Here is a 12940-nt window from a genome sequence, read left to right as displayed (position 1 = left end):
ATTATGTCTAATGATCTGAAAACAGTGCTACCCCAACTGGTAACCTCCAGGTTGGGCTACTGCAATGCACTCTATGTAGGGCTGCCTCTGTACATTGTTTGGAATTTTTATTTAGTTCATAATGCTAATGTTGGTCTCTGGGGTATCTTGGAGAGATCACATCTTCTTTATATTTAATTCTCTAAGACATACCCATGGCTAATCCCATGCATGACAGCTCTCATGAAAGTTCGGAGAGCTGCTGGTTAGCCACAAGATGGGTGAAGAAAATGGTGGTGGCAGTTAGTGATGGCGATGGCTGGTGGGTGGGGAGGAAGAAGCTGGCTGGCCAACCGAAGGGCAGGCAGGGAGGAAGAAGCCCTGGCCAGCCAGTGGGTGGACCAGGAGGTGGGGAGGAAGAAGTCAGCGGAAGAAGCCGGTGGTGGGGAGAAGCTGGCCAGCTGGTGGGTGGGCAAAGGAAGCAGGTGAGTGGCTGGTTGGGAAGAGGGAAGAAAGAAACTGGCAGGTGCGGGAGGGGAAGAAAAAACAACGGTGAGCAGGCAAACAGGGGTGGTGGGCGGGTGGTGGTTGGCTGGTGGCTAGAAGTGCAGATGCTCTGCGCCTGACCCAGCTAGTTATTTATTTATTTATTTATTTATTTATTTTGATTTGATTTATTTGATTTAATTTATATATTATGCCTGTTCTTAAACAGTTGCACTGGCTGCCAATATGTTCCCAGGCAAAGTACAAAGTGCTGGTTATTATGTTTAAAGTCCTGAATGGTTTAGGTCCAGATTATCTGAGAGACGCCATTCTCTACAAGATCCCCACCACTCATTAAGATCTTTAGGAAGGGTCCATCTTTGGGTGCCACCAGTTCATCTGGTGGTGACCTGGGATTGTGCCTTCTCAGTTGTCGCCCCTAGGTTGTGGAACGTGCTCCTCGTGGATTTGAGAGGATTATCTTCCTTGGAGGCCTTCAGGAGTGCCTTAGACCCATCTTTTTAGCCTGGATTTTAATGACATATAGTTTTAGTTTTAATTTTAATGAGTATAATTTGTTTTAAATGTTTTTAATTTTAATGTAAACTGCCCTGAGCAACTTTAGGAAGGGCAGTATATAAACTGAATGAATGAATGAAATGTCTAGGGGTTACCAGTTAGATATGGGTTCAAATCTCCACTCAGTCATGAATCTGACTGCATGGTTGGGACAGATACTGTCTCTGTCAACCTAACCCATCCCACAGGGTGCTATAAGGATTAGAGATAAAACATGTGCTCCACCCTGACCTGCTTGGAGAAAAAGTGGGATTGATATGTAATAAATAAAATAATACATTATATGAATTCTTTGAGGTCAGGCCTAGATCCTGGGAAGCAGCCAGACTTTGACCTTACTTGTCTGCCCCCCCCTGCCCCGCCACCGACCTAATTTTATTCCAGGTGCCTTTGCTATTCACAGTCAGCCTATTATTGCTCTGTTTCCTTGCCTACTACTTGTTCCCACCAAGTCTCCAATCTTCCTTGCCCTTCTGCTTGCTGACCACCAGCATCCTCATTGCAGTTCCCTTTTGGATAAACTTCTCACTTTCGGCCCTAATCTGCAGTTGACTCTGCCTCCTGATTGTCCTTCCTGTGGATCCAGAAGTAGCACTGAGTTGCACAGTGTGCTGGGGCAAAGTCCTGCACAGAGTAACCTGATGGTGCTTCTGCCCTGTCCCCTAACACATCCCCCCAAGACCTACCTGAATGGGGAGGGGGACTTCTTGGAGGTGGGCAGGATACAGTGGCTGGGTGAATCCCCTCCCCTCCCCCTCAGCAACTAGGGGTGGAGTGAAGTAATGTGGTAGCACTTCTACCAGACAGGAAAATAACAAAAGACATAGGAAACTAAGGATAATGATTGTGAAATACTAAGGAGTTTCATGGAAATCTGAATTCTACAGACCGACTTGCTGCCAGTTTAACATCCTACTGTAGTCCAGGACTTGTGCTGGCATACTTAGTCACAGCACTGGTGTTATGTGTTTTGTGACATTGGGCTAGTGCAGCATTTGATGAATGCCATCCTTTAAATTCTTCAACTTCATATTATACCATTGGTGATTGTCTCAACCTCAGGTAGAGTCTGTGGCACCAGGTTCATGACTTCTGAACAGACTGAATTTTTGTGAGTAATTTATAAAGCTTAGACCAGTGGATGCAATATATCACGGGGTAGATTTACGCATAATGGCAGCAAGTCTTGCTGGTGGGAATCTCTGGCTCCCATGAGCATTTGCTCCCGGAATGAGACAGTACTCCCACCCATTTTCATGTCATGTGAAGTGCCAATGTCAAATTCTTGAGCAGCAAGATTGGTTACAAATGTCAGGTTCCTGTAAGAAAGTGCTGCTTGGAAATTCAACATTGGTGGGTTCAAATGACATAGAAATGGGTGGAAGTACTGGCTTGCACTGGGAGCAAATGCTCATGGGAACCAGAGATTCCCACCAACTGGATTTGCCACTGGTAAGTGTGCACCCACCCAATGTTAAACAGTGGTTGCAGTAATAGACCCTTGAAACACCTTTCCTCCCTCCTTTCTCTCTCTTTCTTTCCAACTTTGACTTTGCACAGAATCTGAGCTAGTATGAATTGTATTTTTGCAGGCAAATGTTTGCAAAGAAATAACAAATAGTTTCCCATCAACTCTCTGTCAAATCCCTTATGTTCCGCTGTCTGTGCTGTTAGATAGTGGCATAGATAGGGATGGAATAAAGAAGGCACAGAGCATCGTAATGATTTCTTCAAAAGGGTATAATTTGAAACTCGCGTTCCTATTTCCACTTTATTGGTTATTTTTAGTTGAACAGCTGTTCATTCTTTGTGTTGATATAAAACTTGTTTCCATCACTTCTGAAAGGTGGGGAGGGAGAAATAATAATTTTTCCATTCCTACCGCTGTAGAATTCAACTTTAGAGGTCACTTATTGTTTCCAAGTTCAATATACTCAGGAAAGAATCTATATTCTCCTCATATGGTTGCTGGGCATGAAAGCAATCTCTAAATACTCAGAGGATAAAAAGAGGTCAAACCTGCAATTCTGCCAGGCGGCCGTCTGTTGAAACCAACCCTCAGACCCGTTGCTTTGTTTCTCTCAGTGCAGTTTAGAAAACATAGCACTGGGAAATTATTTCATGATAAACAGAAACTGAAAGGCACTCAGGAATTGGCAGCCTTGAGCAATTCCCTACAGAAGAGTTGGAGAATTTCAATTGGCCCAATAAATTTCTGCTGTTGAATGAAAAGAGGTTCTAAAAATTTAAAAAATATATATCATAGTGACACCATTTGCAACATCTCAGAAGTTCTTTTGTGCAAGCTTCCATCAACATAACATCAAGACAAAAATATATATAAACTCTGAATAATCTCTTTTTACTTTAGCTGCAGCTGCATAAACAATGCATACTATGGGACACTTGCATGTTTCACAAAATTTGTACTTCAGTCACCCAACATGTTAGTTTCCTCAGTTAATTTCACAACGTAACATAATTATGAGCCTTGAAGAGGGTGTGAAGCTCTTTGGAATTCCCTCAATACATAGATTGAGCTGGCTTCCACTTTCTCTATGCTTAAACAGAAATGGAACACATTTTTATTCTATGTGGCCTTTTCAGTGTGTGTTTTATCAGATACAAGTGGCTTTTCCCTTCTAGTGGTTTTAGAGAATTTGTAATGATTTTCACTTATTTTACAGATTTATATGAAATCTCTCTCACACACACACTCTTTTAAAAACTGCTTTGGGATGTCTTGGGTCAGGGAAACGGAGGTATACATTCATTAAATAAGGAACTATAGTTCAGCCTCTTAAAGAGGGATCTTCCATTCGCCAAGCCTCCTACAGATGAGGCCATGCTGTTCAGCTTATAGCATTTCTCAAGCAGAGTAGACACAAAGAAGATCATGATAAAGGTTTGTGCTAGCAAGAAGTTGAGAAGGAAGCCAAACAGTTCAAAGTAGTGATGTGCAACATGTTTTGACAACGGAATGGGCCATTTTGTGTGTTTTGAGGTTGAAACAAAATGCCCTTTAAAAAAAGGTCCTGTTTCAAGCTCAGAACAACAACAACAAAAAAACCCGTTTCAAAAACAGGCCTCCAAAATTGGCACTCGAAACATAGAAACATTTTGAATGCCATTTCTGGATGTCTGCTTTCTCCTTGCCGATTGGTTTTCTGGCACTGGCTTCTGATTGGCTTGCAATCTCCTTGCTTCTTGGTTGGCTTGTTATCATACAAATCAAGTAAGGAGTCATAACTGTGTGTGAGAGAGCAACTTGTGCCAATGATGTTACTTCAGCACAGGCACTGTGCCTGGCAGTGGATTCTGGGCCAGTGATTCTTTTTTGTCCTTTTTTGGATTGTGTTTGAAATGTGTTCTGTGTTGGGAGGGACAGATTCCCTTTTACTGTGTGCTTCTGCAGTGTTTTTCAAGGCAGCGTTGCAAAATTTGTGTGCGCTATGTGAGGGCAGCTTGTTCCATCCATAGGGAACAATGGGGAAACTTGAAACACCTCATTGTTCCCATGGGTAGCTCCCACTTTAAACAATTTTAAAACAGTTTTTAACCATTTTAAACAATTTTTAACCTTTCCCCATAGGATTCTATGGGGGTTTGGGGGAAAGCTTAAAAAATTATTTAAAATCACCTGCTTGCCCATTTATTTTGTGGGTCAGGTGGTAGGTAGCACTCATCATGCCCTACCACCCAACCCACTTTGGTCTCCCTAGAAGCTACTCATGGGGAACAATGGGGTGTTTCCAGTTTCCTCATTGTTCACTATGGCTGAAACTCTCAAAACTTTTCAAGTTTTGCTTCATCGAAACAACCAGTTTGACTCCTGTTTTGACAAAATCCCCCTCCCCTTTGCCTCGTGCTGAGGGGAGGGTGCTTGTCCCAGCCCAGCTCAGCATGAGGCCCAAGAAGGGTCCTGATTGGCTGGCTGTGCTTGGGGGCATGGTTTTGGCCGCAAACGGCCGTTCCACGCACAGAGTTACTCAGTCCGTTACTGATTGTCGGCGAGGAAGGAGCTCTTCAGTCGAGCTCCTTTCTTTTGCTTGGAGGGGGGGTTCGTCCGAAAGCGGGCGAGGCAGCATTTCGGTGGTCTAACAGTCACGGTGGCATAGCTCTCAGCGGGTTTCGGCCCTCCATTTGGGCCATTTTCGGGAGGCTGGTCGTCGCGGCTACAGCAGCTGGCCTTTTTGTGGCCCCAGGAGCCTTCTCGTTGCGGCATGTGTCGGCGGCCATCAGGGCATTAGCCCTTGGGTTTGTCGGGTTCCCCGGCCATGGAGGGGGGGTAGCGGGGCCCGTGGGTGGGATCCCGTTTCGAGTGGGTGGGTCCCAACGATTTGGAATCTCCCTCCCTCTTCCTTTTCACACTTTGGGGCTTTTTCGGTGCAAAAGGGCAGTGTCTGTTGGGTTTGGCAGTTTTGGGGCTTCTCTGCCTGGCTGCACCTTTCTGAGGGCTTTTCAGCTGAGGGCTTTTCAGCAGGGAGTTGGGCCTGTGGTTGAGGGGCCTTTTTCTGGGCTTGGTTTCGTGGCCTGGAGTTAAGGGTTGAGTGGAGTGATGCCTAGAAAGGAGAAAGCAAAAAAAGGGGGGCAGACCATTCGGCAGCCTAAAAGGCCTGCCCCCCCCCATCTTCCTCAGATGAGGAGGATGAGGAAATGATCCTTATTCGTGGTCTAATTAATAGGATGGAGGCGTTGGAGAAGGCTAAGGCCGAGCCTTCTGATAAGGGTGCGGGACCCTCCGGTGGGGGTGGGGTGCCACCCCCTAAAGTCCCTCAGCGGACCCAGGGGTCTGCTAGAAGTCAGTTATTAACATCTCTCTCTAGTAGGTTGGAGGCGCTGGAGAAAGATCTGAACCCTGTGGGCCCGGGCCCCCCGGGGGGCCTGGAGCGCCGTCTGCTCCTAGTGGACCGGTCCCTGGACAACCTGTTCCTGTGCTGCCGCTGCTGTCACCTGTGGATCCGGTTCCTGAGTTGCTTGCGCCGTTGATGCCTGCACCTGCTGTGCCGGTTGAACATCCACCTGCGGACCCGACTATGACGGTGGTTCCGGGTGAGCCAGCAGCACCTACACCTCCTGGCGGCACCAGCCAGTGGCCTGCTGTTCCCTGGCCGATTCCTGCCATGGGGGGCTGGGGACCAGCTTCGTACTGGTCCCCCTACACACTACATTGGGGCATGGGCTTTCCTTTGGCTTTTCCCGGGGTTACTGCAGGGTGCAGCAGAGCAGGTGTGGTTGGGTGGTAGGCCAGCCGGTAGCCCGTTGTCCCCTCCCGGGGGCATTCCCTCTGTAGTCCAGGATGCCAGCAGCCGGCCTGGCTATTACCCAATGGGAATTTTGCCTTCAGCCCAGCACGCTCCCTATGGGGGCATGGGACTCCCTCTTGGGGATCACTTGCTGCCTTCCACTAGAGAGAAGATCCTTAAGGGGGTGTATGTGGACATCTTTAGTCTTTTGTTTAGGGAACCAGAAGTCAAACACAAGGAGGGGGAGTCCTGTAAGGAGCATGAAGCCACTAAGAGGAAACCGGTCGAAAAGACCTGGAATAATTGGTTATCCGGCTTCACTATTTATATGGGGGTGATAGTTCAGACGCAGCCGGCGCGTGGTCCGGCACTCCTGAAGTATATGGACATTATTCACCGAGCAGTTTCTGATTTTGTGGGATCTTCTTGGATCCGTTATGATGAAAGCTTCCGCATGAGGGCAGCCTTGGGCCCCACATTGCCATGGGATACGCCTCTGCAGGAATTATGGCTGGTGATTATGTCTCCAGCTCGTCCGGTTGATGGGGTCATTTGTTGTCCAGGTTGATAGTGGGCATTTGTTGTCCAGGCCTTCGGGGGTTTCGGCTGCGTCGGGGGCGGGCCAGCAGTGGGTTCAACCCCACCTGGTCTGCTGGGAGTACAACACTAGTGGCAAGTGCTCCCATTCTCCCTGTCGCTTTAGGCACGCATGTGGCCTCTGCGGGGTGAAGCACTCTAGCGCCTCGTGCCCCAGAGCCAAATTTAGTAGTTCAGGGTCCAAGTTCAGGCCAGGAAACAATAGGAAGGGTGGCCCCCCTCCACCCCCTTCGGGTAAAGGGCCCCAGCCCCATCAGGCTTGAGGCTTTGGAGCGGTTGCTAATGGACTACCCTGACCGGTCTGCAGCTTCCTACTTGTTCAGGGGCTTTAGAGATGGGTTTCGGATTCCTTCTTCTTCCCGCCGGGGGCTGGGCAGTCCCCGTAACCGTAAATCCGTGGTAGGTAAGGAGGAGGTGGTGTTGAGGAAAATCAATAAGGAGGTAGCTGCGGGTAGGGTGCTGGGCCCTTTCGATGCCCCCCTTCCCCCGGTTGCGAGTCTCGCCCCTTGGGGTGGTCCCTAAGAAGGTCCCTGGTGAATTTCGGTTGATTCACCACCTTTCTTATCCCAAGGGGTCGTCTGTTAATGATGGCATCCCTGACAGTCTGTGTTCGGTGTGCTATACTTCTTTTGACGAGGCTGTCAGAGTAGTTAGAAGTAGGGGTCCCCGGGGCCCTCCAGGCCAAATGGGATATTGAGTCTGCCTTTCGCCTGCTGCCCGTTCATCCAGATGATTTTGAGTTGCTGGGCTTTGCCTTTGCGGGCCAGTTTTATTTTGACCGGGCCCTGCCGATGGGTTGCTCGATTTCCTGTGCCGCCTTTGAAGCGTTTAGCTCTTTCCTGGAATGGGCAGTCAGACGGCGGGCGGGCCTTGTGTCCACGGCGCATTTTTTGGATGATTTTCTTTTTGTTGGGAGGGGCAATTCCAGTGAATGCCATCATTTGCTGCGCTCCTTCATGGAGCTGGCTGAAGCGCTGGGGGTGCCCCTGGCTAGGGACAAGACAGAAGGGCCGGTTACGCGGCTATCCTTTTTGGGAATAGAGCTTGATACGCTCGCGGGATGCTCCAGGCTTCCGCAGGCTAAGCTGGTGGTACTCTTGGACCTGGTTAAAGCTCTGGGGCGGGCCCGTAAGGCCACCCTTAGGGAGCTCCAGGTGGTGGTGGGGCATCTCAACTTTGCTTGCAGGGTTGTGGCCCCCGGCCAGGCCTTTTTACGTAGGCTTTGTGATCTGACAGTGGGACTCCGTGCTCCCCATCACAGGGTCAGGATCACGGAAGGCGTTCGGGCTGACTTAGCGCTCTGGGATACCTTTTTACTAGGTTTCAATGGAGTTACTTTTTGGAGGGACGAGCAGCTTCTCGAAGCTGATCTGCAGGTTCATTCTGACACTGCAGGTGGCGCAGGGTTTGGGGTTTATTTTAGGGGACGCTGGTGTGCTGCCCCCTGGCCCCTGGATTGGTTAGAGCAGGGGATCGTGCAGGACCTGACTTTTTTGGAGCTCTTCCCAATTGTGGTGGCGGTTCACATTTGGGCTGAGGAGTTTGCCAACTCCTCTGTTCATTTTTGGTGTGACAACCAGGCGGTGGTCCAGGTTGTCAACTCGCAGACTTCTCGTTCTCCGAGGGTTATGGGCTTAGTTAGAGCTCTGGTTCTGCAATGCTTGCGGGCTAATATTTTGTTCCGTTCCCGCCATGTCCCGGGGATTTGGAATGACATCGCTGACGCTCTGTCTCGGTGGACAGATTCAGAGCGTTAGCGCCCGAGGCTGCTCTGCACCCAGACTCCATGCCAGCCTTTCTGTGGCAGCTTGGCAGGTGGAGGCACAGCAGGCCATAGCGGCATCTCTGGCGCCCGGTACCAGAGCTAGCTATGCAGCCAAGCTCGAGGCTTTTGCCCTTTTTCGAAGGGCTGAAGGTTTGCCTGAGGTTTGGCCTGTTCCGGTGGGACAGCTGCAGCAGTTTTTAGTCACGTTACGCAGGGCGGGGCGGGCCGTGTCTACTTTGGGGGGCTATTTGGCTGCTTTGGCCTTTGAAGCCCAGGTTAGAGGGGTTAGCAATTTCTCCTCTGACCCTCGCGTGCGACGCATGCTGGAGGGCTGGGCTAGGGGGGACCCTGGTACTGGGGACTCTAGGCGCCCGTTCACCTTGGACATGGTGGCTTCTGCGCTTGGTCACTTAGTAGGGTGCTGCGCAGATTCCTGGGAGGTTTCCTTGTTTCGGGCGGCAGTACTGGTGGCCTTTTTCGGTGCCTTTCATCCCGGGGAGCTGCTTCCACGTAGTAGGGTTTCCCCTCGGGACCGTTGCTTACAGTTCTCCGACCTGTCCTTTTTGGGGGATGAGGTGCGGCTTTTTCTCCGCCTCTCTAAGGCGGAACAACGGGGCAGGGGCCAGGTGGTTCGCTTGGCGGCTGCTGGGGACCTGTGGCTTTGCCCGGTGGCTGCCTTGCGGCACTACATGGGTAAGGGTCCGGACTCTGGAGGATGTTTGTTCGTTCATTGGGACCGGACTCCTCTCACCCAATATCAATTTCTTGCAGTGGTCAAGAAGGCTTTGGGGGCAGCTGGGGTTCCCCTCGAAGGGATTACACTGCACTCCTTCCGTATTGGGGCAGCTACTACTGCCACGCGCATAGGCCTTCAGGAGGCCGAGGTTCGGAAGATAGGGAGGTGGAAGTCCGTGGCAGTCAGACGCTATGTGCGCTGACAGTGGGCACCATCGGCCGCTATTGATTTGTGTTTTTCCCTTGGCAGGTGCTGGGGGAGCGGCGGCTCCAGTACGGGTCCTGTTGTGCGGCCACTCTTTGGTCTTTTGGGCCTTCAAGCGGGCCAGCACTTCTTGCTGGGGATCGTAGCTGGGGTTTGGAAGACAGGCTTCTGTGTACTGGTTGGGCATGCGGGGGATGCTTTGGAACCAGTTGCTGCCCGCGATTGGGGAACATCTAGTTAGCTTTCCTGCTCCCAATGTTTTGGTTTTGCATTTGGCGGAGAACAACTTAGGCCAGCGGACTGGCCTGGCTATCATTCAGCAAGCCTCCTCTGACTTGGCTTTATTGCGCGAGTGGATGCCAAGGGTGTGCATACTTTGGGTCAATTGGCTCCAGCACAGAGTGTGGCAGAATGCCCATTGTGGGCTGAGTTTGGAAAGGGCCCGGCACAAAGCTTCGGCCGCGATTGGGAAGCTTGTAGTGGCGGCCGGTGGGGCCGTGGTGCACCAGCCTGATGTGGCTGCTCGCTTTCCCGAGTTATATCGCTCCGATGGAGTTCATCTTTCAGAGCGGGGTTGTGATTTATATTTGCATAACATACAGCGGGGGCTTGCTGAATTTTTAGGCAGGTGTGGGGCAGGGAGGTCAAGCTTTGGCTAACCTCCCTGGGTGGCAGTAACAGTGCGGGCTGAGGGGTAAGTAAGGTATAGTATCGGTGAGCACCCTTGGATATTTAAAGGTGGATTGGTTAATCGCTCCTTTGTTGCCTGTGCGGCATGGGGAGAAATTGGATGGCCATGAAACCTGCTCCAGGACTTCACCAACCTTTGGGCTGCGTGGTCCGGGGGGGTGAATACCTGGAGCTGTCCAGATCCCCTCTTCTAAGGGGGTGGTTGGCTTTGAAGGAATAGGGCAGGGTGTACCTGCCTCTTTCCTGAGCCAGGGTGTGTTGCCCAGTGAGGCAATGGGTAGGATGAGGGAATCCTAGCCCATGCCTAGGGGCCCGCACTGTTTTGATGGTGAATAATCACCTACTGTTCAGTTCGCCTCTGCCTGTCGTTATTTAATAAAGCGTGGCCCTTCTTTCACCCATAAAAATGTCTCCGTGTCTTCTTGGGCTGGGGTCTGGGAACAATGTTTTGGCCATTTGTGTTTTATTTCAAGCTTGAAACAAAATGCAAAATCCATTTTGTGCACATCCCTAGGTCAAAGAATAACTATTGTGCATAAAATATGATACAAGCCAGAATATGTGAGGCATATGTTCATGAATTTATTCTGCCACTTGCATTGAATAGCCATCTAGCTATATGTTTACTTTTGTACTGTGTGCAAAATGGAAGGGGGGAAACAGGAAAGGAAATATTTGTGAATTCATTTAGGGTTATTCTAATTTCTTTATCATTCCAATGAAGAAAGGAATGCTCACAGATCAAATATCACTACCACTGAATGTACATCTGCAGATAATTACTGGTATTGCTCAGAGAGAGAGATGAAGCTAGTCAAGAGTTCCACTTTATCTACCATTCCAAGACCTATATATGATGTATGTGTATTGACATAACCAGAGGTATTTCTGCTTCAAATATGTATTGGTGAGTCCTCAGCATGTCCAAACCTGGAGTCCTATTTAGCTGTGCTTCCTTGTCATTAAAGTTCCCATCTATCCACTTGGTTCCCGTGGTTTGTGCTTGAGCTGAGTAGCTTATTTGATGCAGTTCTGAAGCACACCAGCCATGGGCTTTGCACAAAAGAAGGCCCCATGACCGTGACCGGAGCCCTTGCTACATTAGACTGCTGTGACGTGCTGTGATTGTATTGCTTTTATTTCAGGGCTGGAGATTTTCTGTGGGGATGGTCAGAGTATATATTTTTCAGATGCATCTTTCTGTCCTTGAACACTGTGATTGCTTTCATTTGCTTCAATTATATTGTGAATTTTTCATTTATTTTGGTCATACTCTGTTGTTGTTTTTTTAATAAAAACTAGAGATGTTAATCTATGTTAATTTGTCATCTCCCCCACTTTCTTTGTTTTACCTTTGCATCCTTTTGAAAAACCTCAATAATAAGAATGCTTAAAATAACACTATTGGCAGTTAGGTCTGGGGAACACCATGTGGTAGGTTTTATTCCCATCCTTTTGCTAGTAACAACCTCTGTTGTGGTCTACATTTTCTTTGCTTGCGGCATGCTGTCAGCTGAATGGCAGGAGTTCATCACTATGAGGCTTGATCCTAGCTAACCAATTGCTCCCAGTACTGGCCGACATACTGCACAAGAGTACATAGCCTAGTAACATTGCAGTTGTACAGTTTGCATCAATTGTGCAAATGCAAAATTGTGCAAATGTTGTTATGCAAGAGTAAGTCCACTATTTACAGTGAGTTTACTCTTGTGTAATGCAAATTGTGCAAATGCAACATTTCTAGGCTGACGTACTTTTGTGCACAATGTCAAACCCCAGAACTCCAGGCCTAGAAGTCTTTGCCTAGACTAGGATCTCCTTTGGCAAACGAGGAATTGCTCGTCCTCTCCTGCTGCCACTTCCTCTCTCCCGCTGTGTTTGCCCTGGTCCTCCTAATTGCTCAACTTTGGAAGAGCTCTTAGACAGTTTGAGAATGTTCATGGATGTGCTTGGGGGGGTGTGCGCATCAGTGTCAGTGGCACCACGTCCCTTCTGTCCTGGTTCTGTTTTCTTGCAGCTGCATTTGTCACACCGCAGAACCATACCATGTGGTATAGCGTCCAACAACACCAGGGTCCCACCTTGTCATCTATGCTATTTAACACCTAAATGAAACCATTAGGTTAGTTGTCTGGGTGTTGGGGGTCATCAATATGCAGATTTATTTTATTATTTATTTATTAAAACATTTTTATGCCACCCAAAACTTAAGTCTGGTTGAAGAGATGTGTTTTTAAAGACTTCTTAAAAGCTGTCAGAGATGGGGAGACTCTTATTTCACTAGGGAGCATATTCCAAAGCCTCGGGGCAGCAGCGGAGAAGGCCCGACCCTGAGTGTCTGCCAGACAAGCCGGTGGCAGCTGCAGACGGACCTCTCCAGCAGATCTCAGTGGGCGGTGGGGTTCATGTCGAAGAAGGCGTTCCCTTAAATACCCAGGGCCTAAACTGTTTAGGGCTTTATAGGTTATAACCAGCACCTTGTATTTTGCCTGGAAACATATCAGCTGCCGCATTCTGGACCAGCTGTAGTTTCCGGACTACATACAAGGGCAGCCCCACATAGAGCGCATTACAGTAATCTAGTCTGGAGGTTACCAGCAGATGTACCACTGTTTTGAGGTCGTTCACCTCAAGAAACGGATGCAGCTGGCATATCAG

This window comes from Hemicordylus capensis, chromosome 4, assembly GCF_027244095.1.
Source record: "Hemicordylus capensis ecotype Gifberg chromosome 4, rHemCap1.1.pri, whole genome shotgun sequence".
In the NCBI taxonomy this organism is placed as follows: Eukaryota; Metazoa; Chordata; class Lepidosauria; order Squamata; family Cordylidae; genus Hemicordylus; species Hemicordylus capensis.
The sequence above is the reverse complement of the archived record's forward strand: the minus strand, read 5'-3'. Positions refer to the sequence as shown.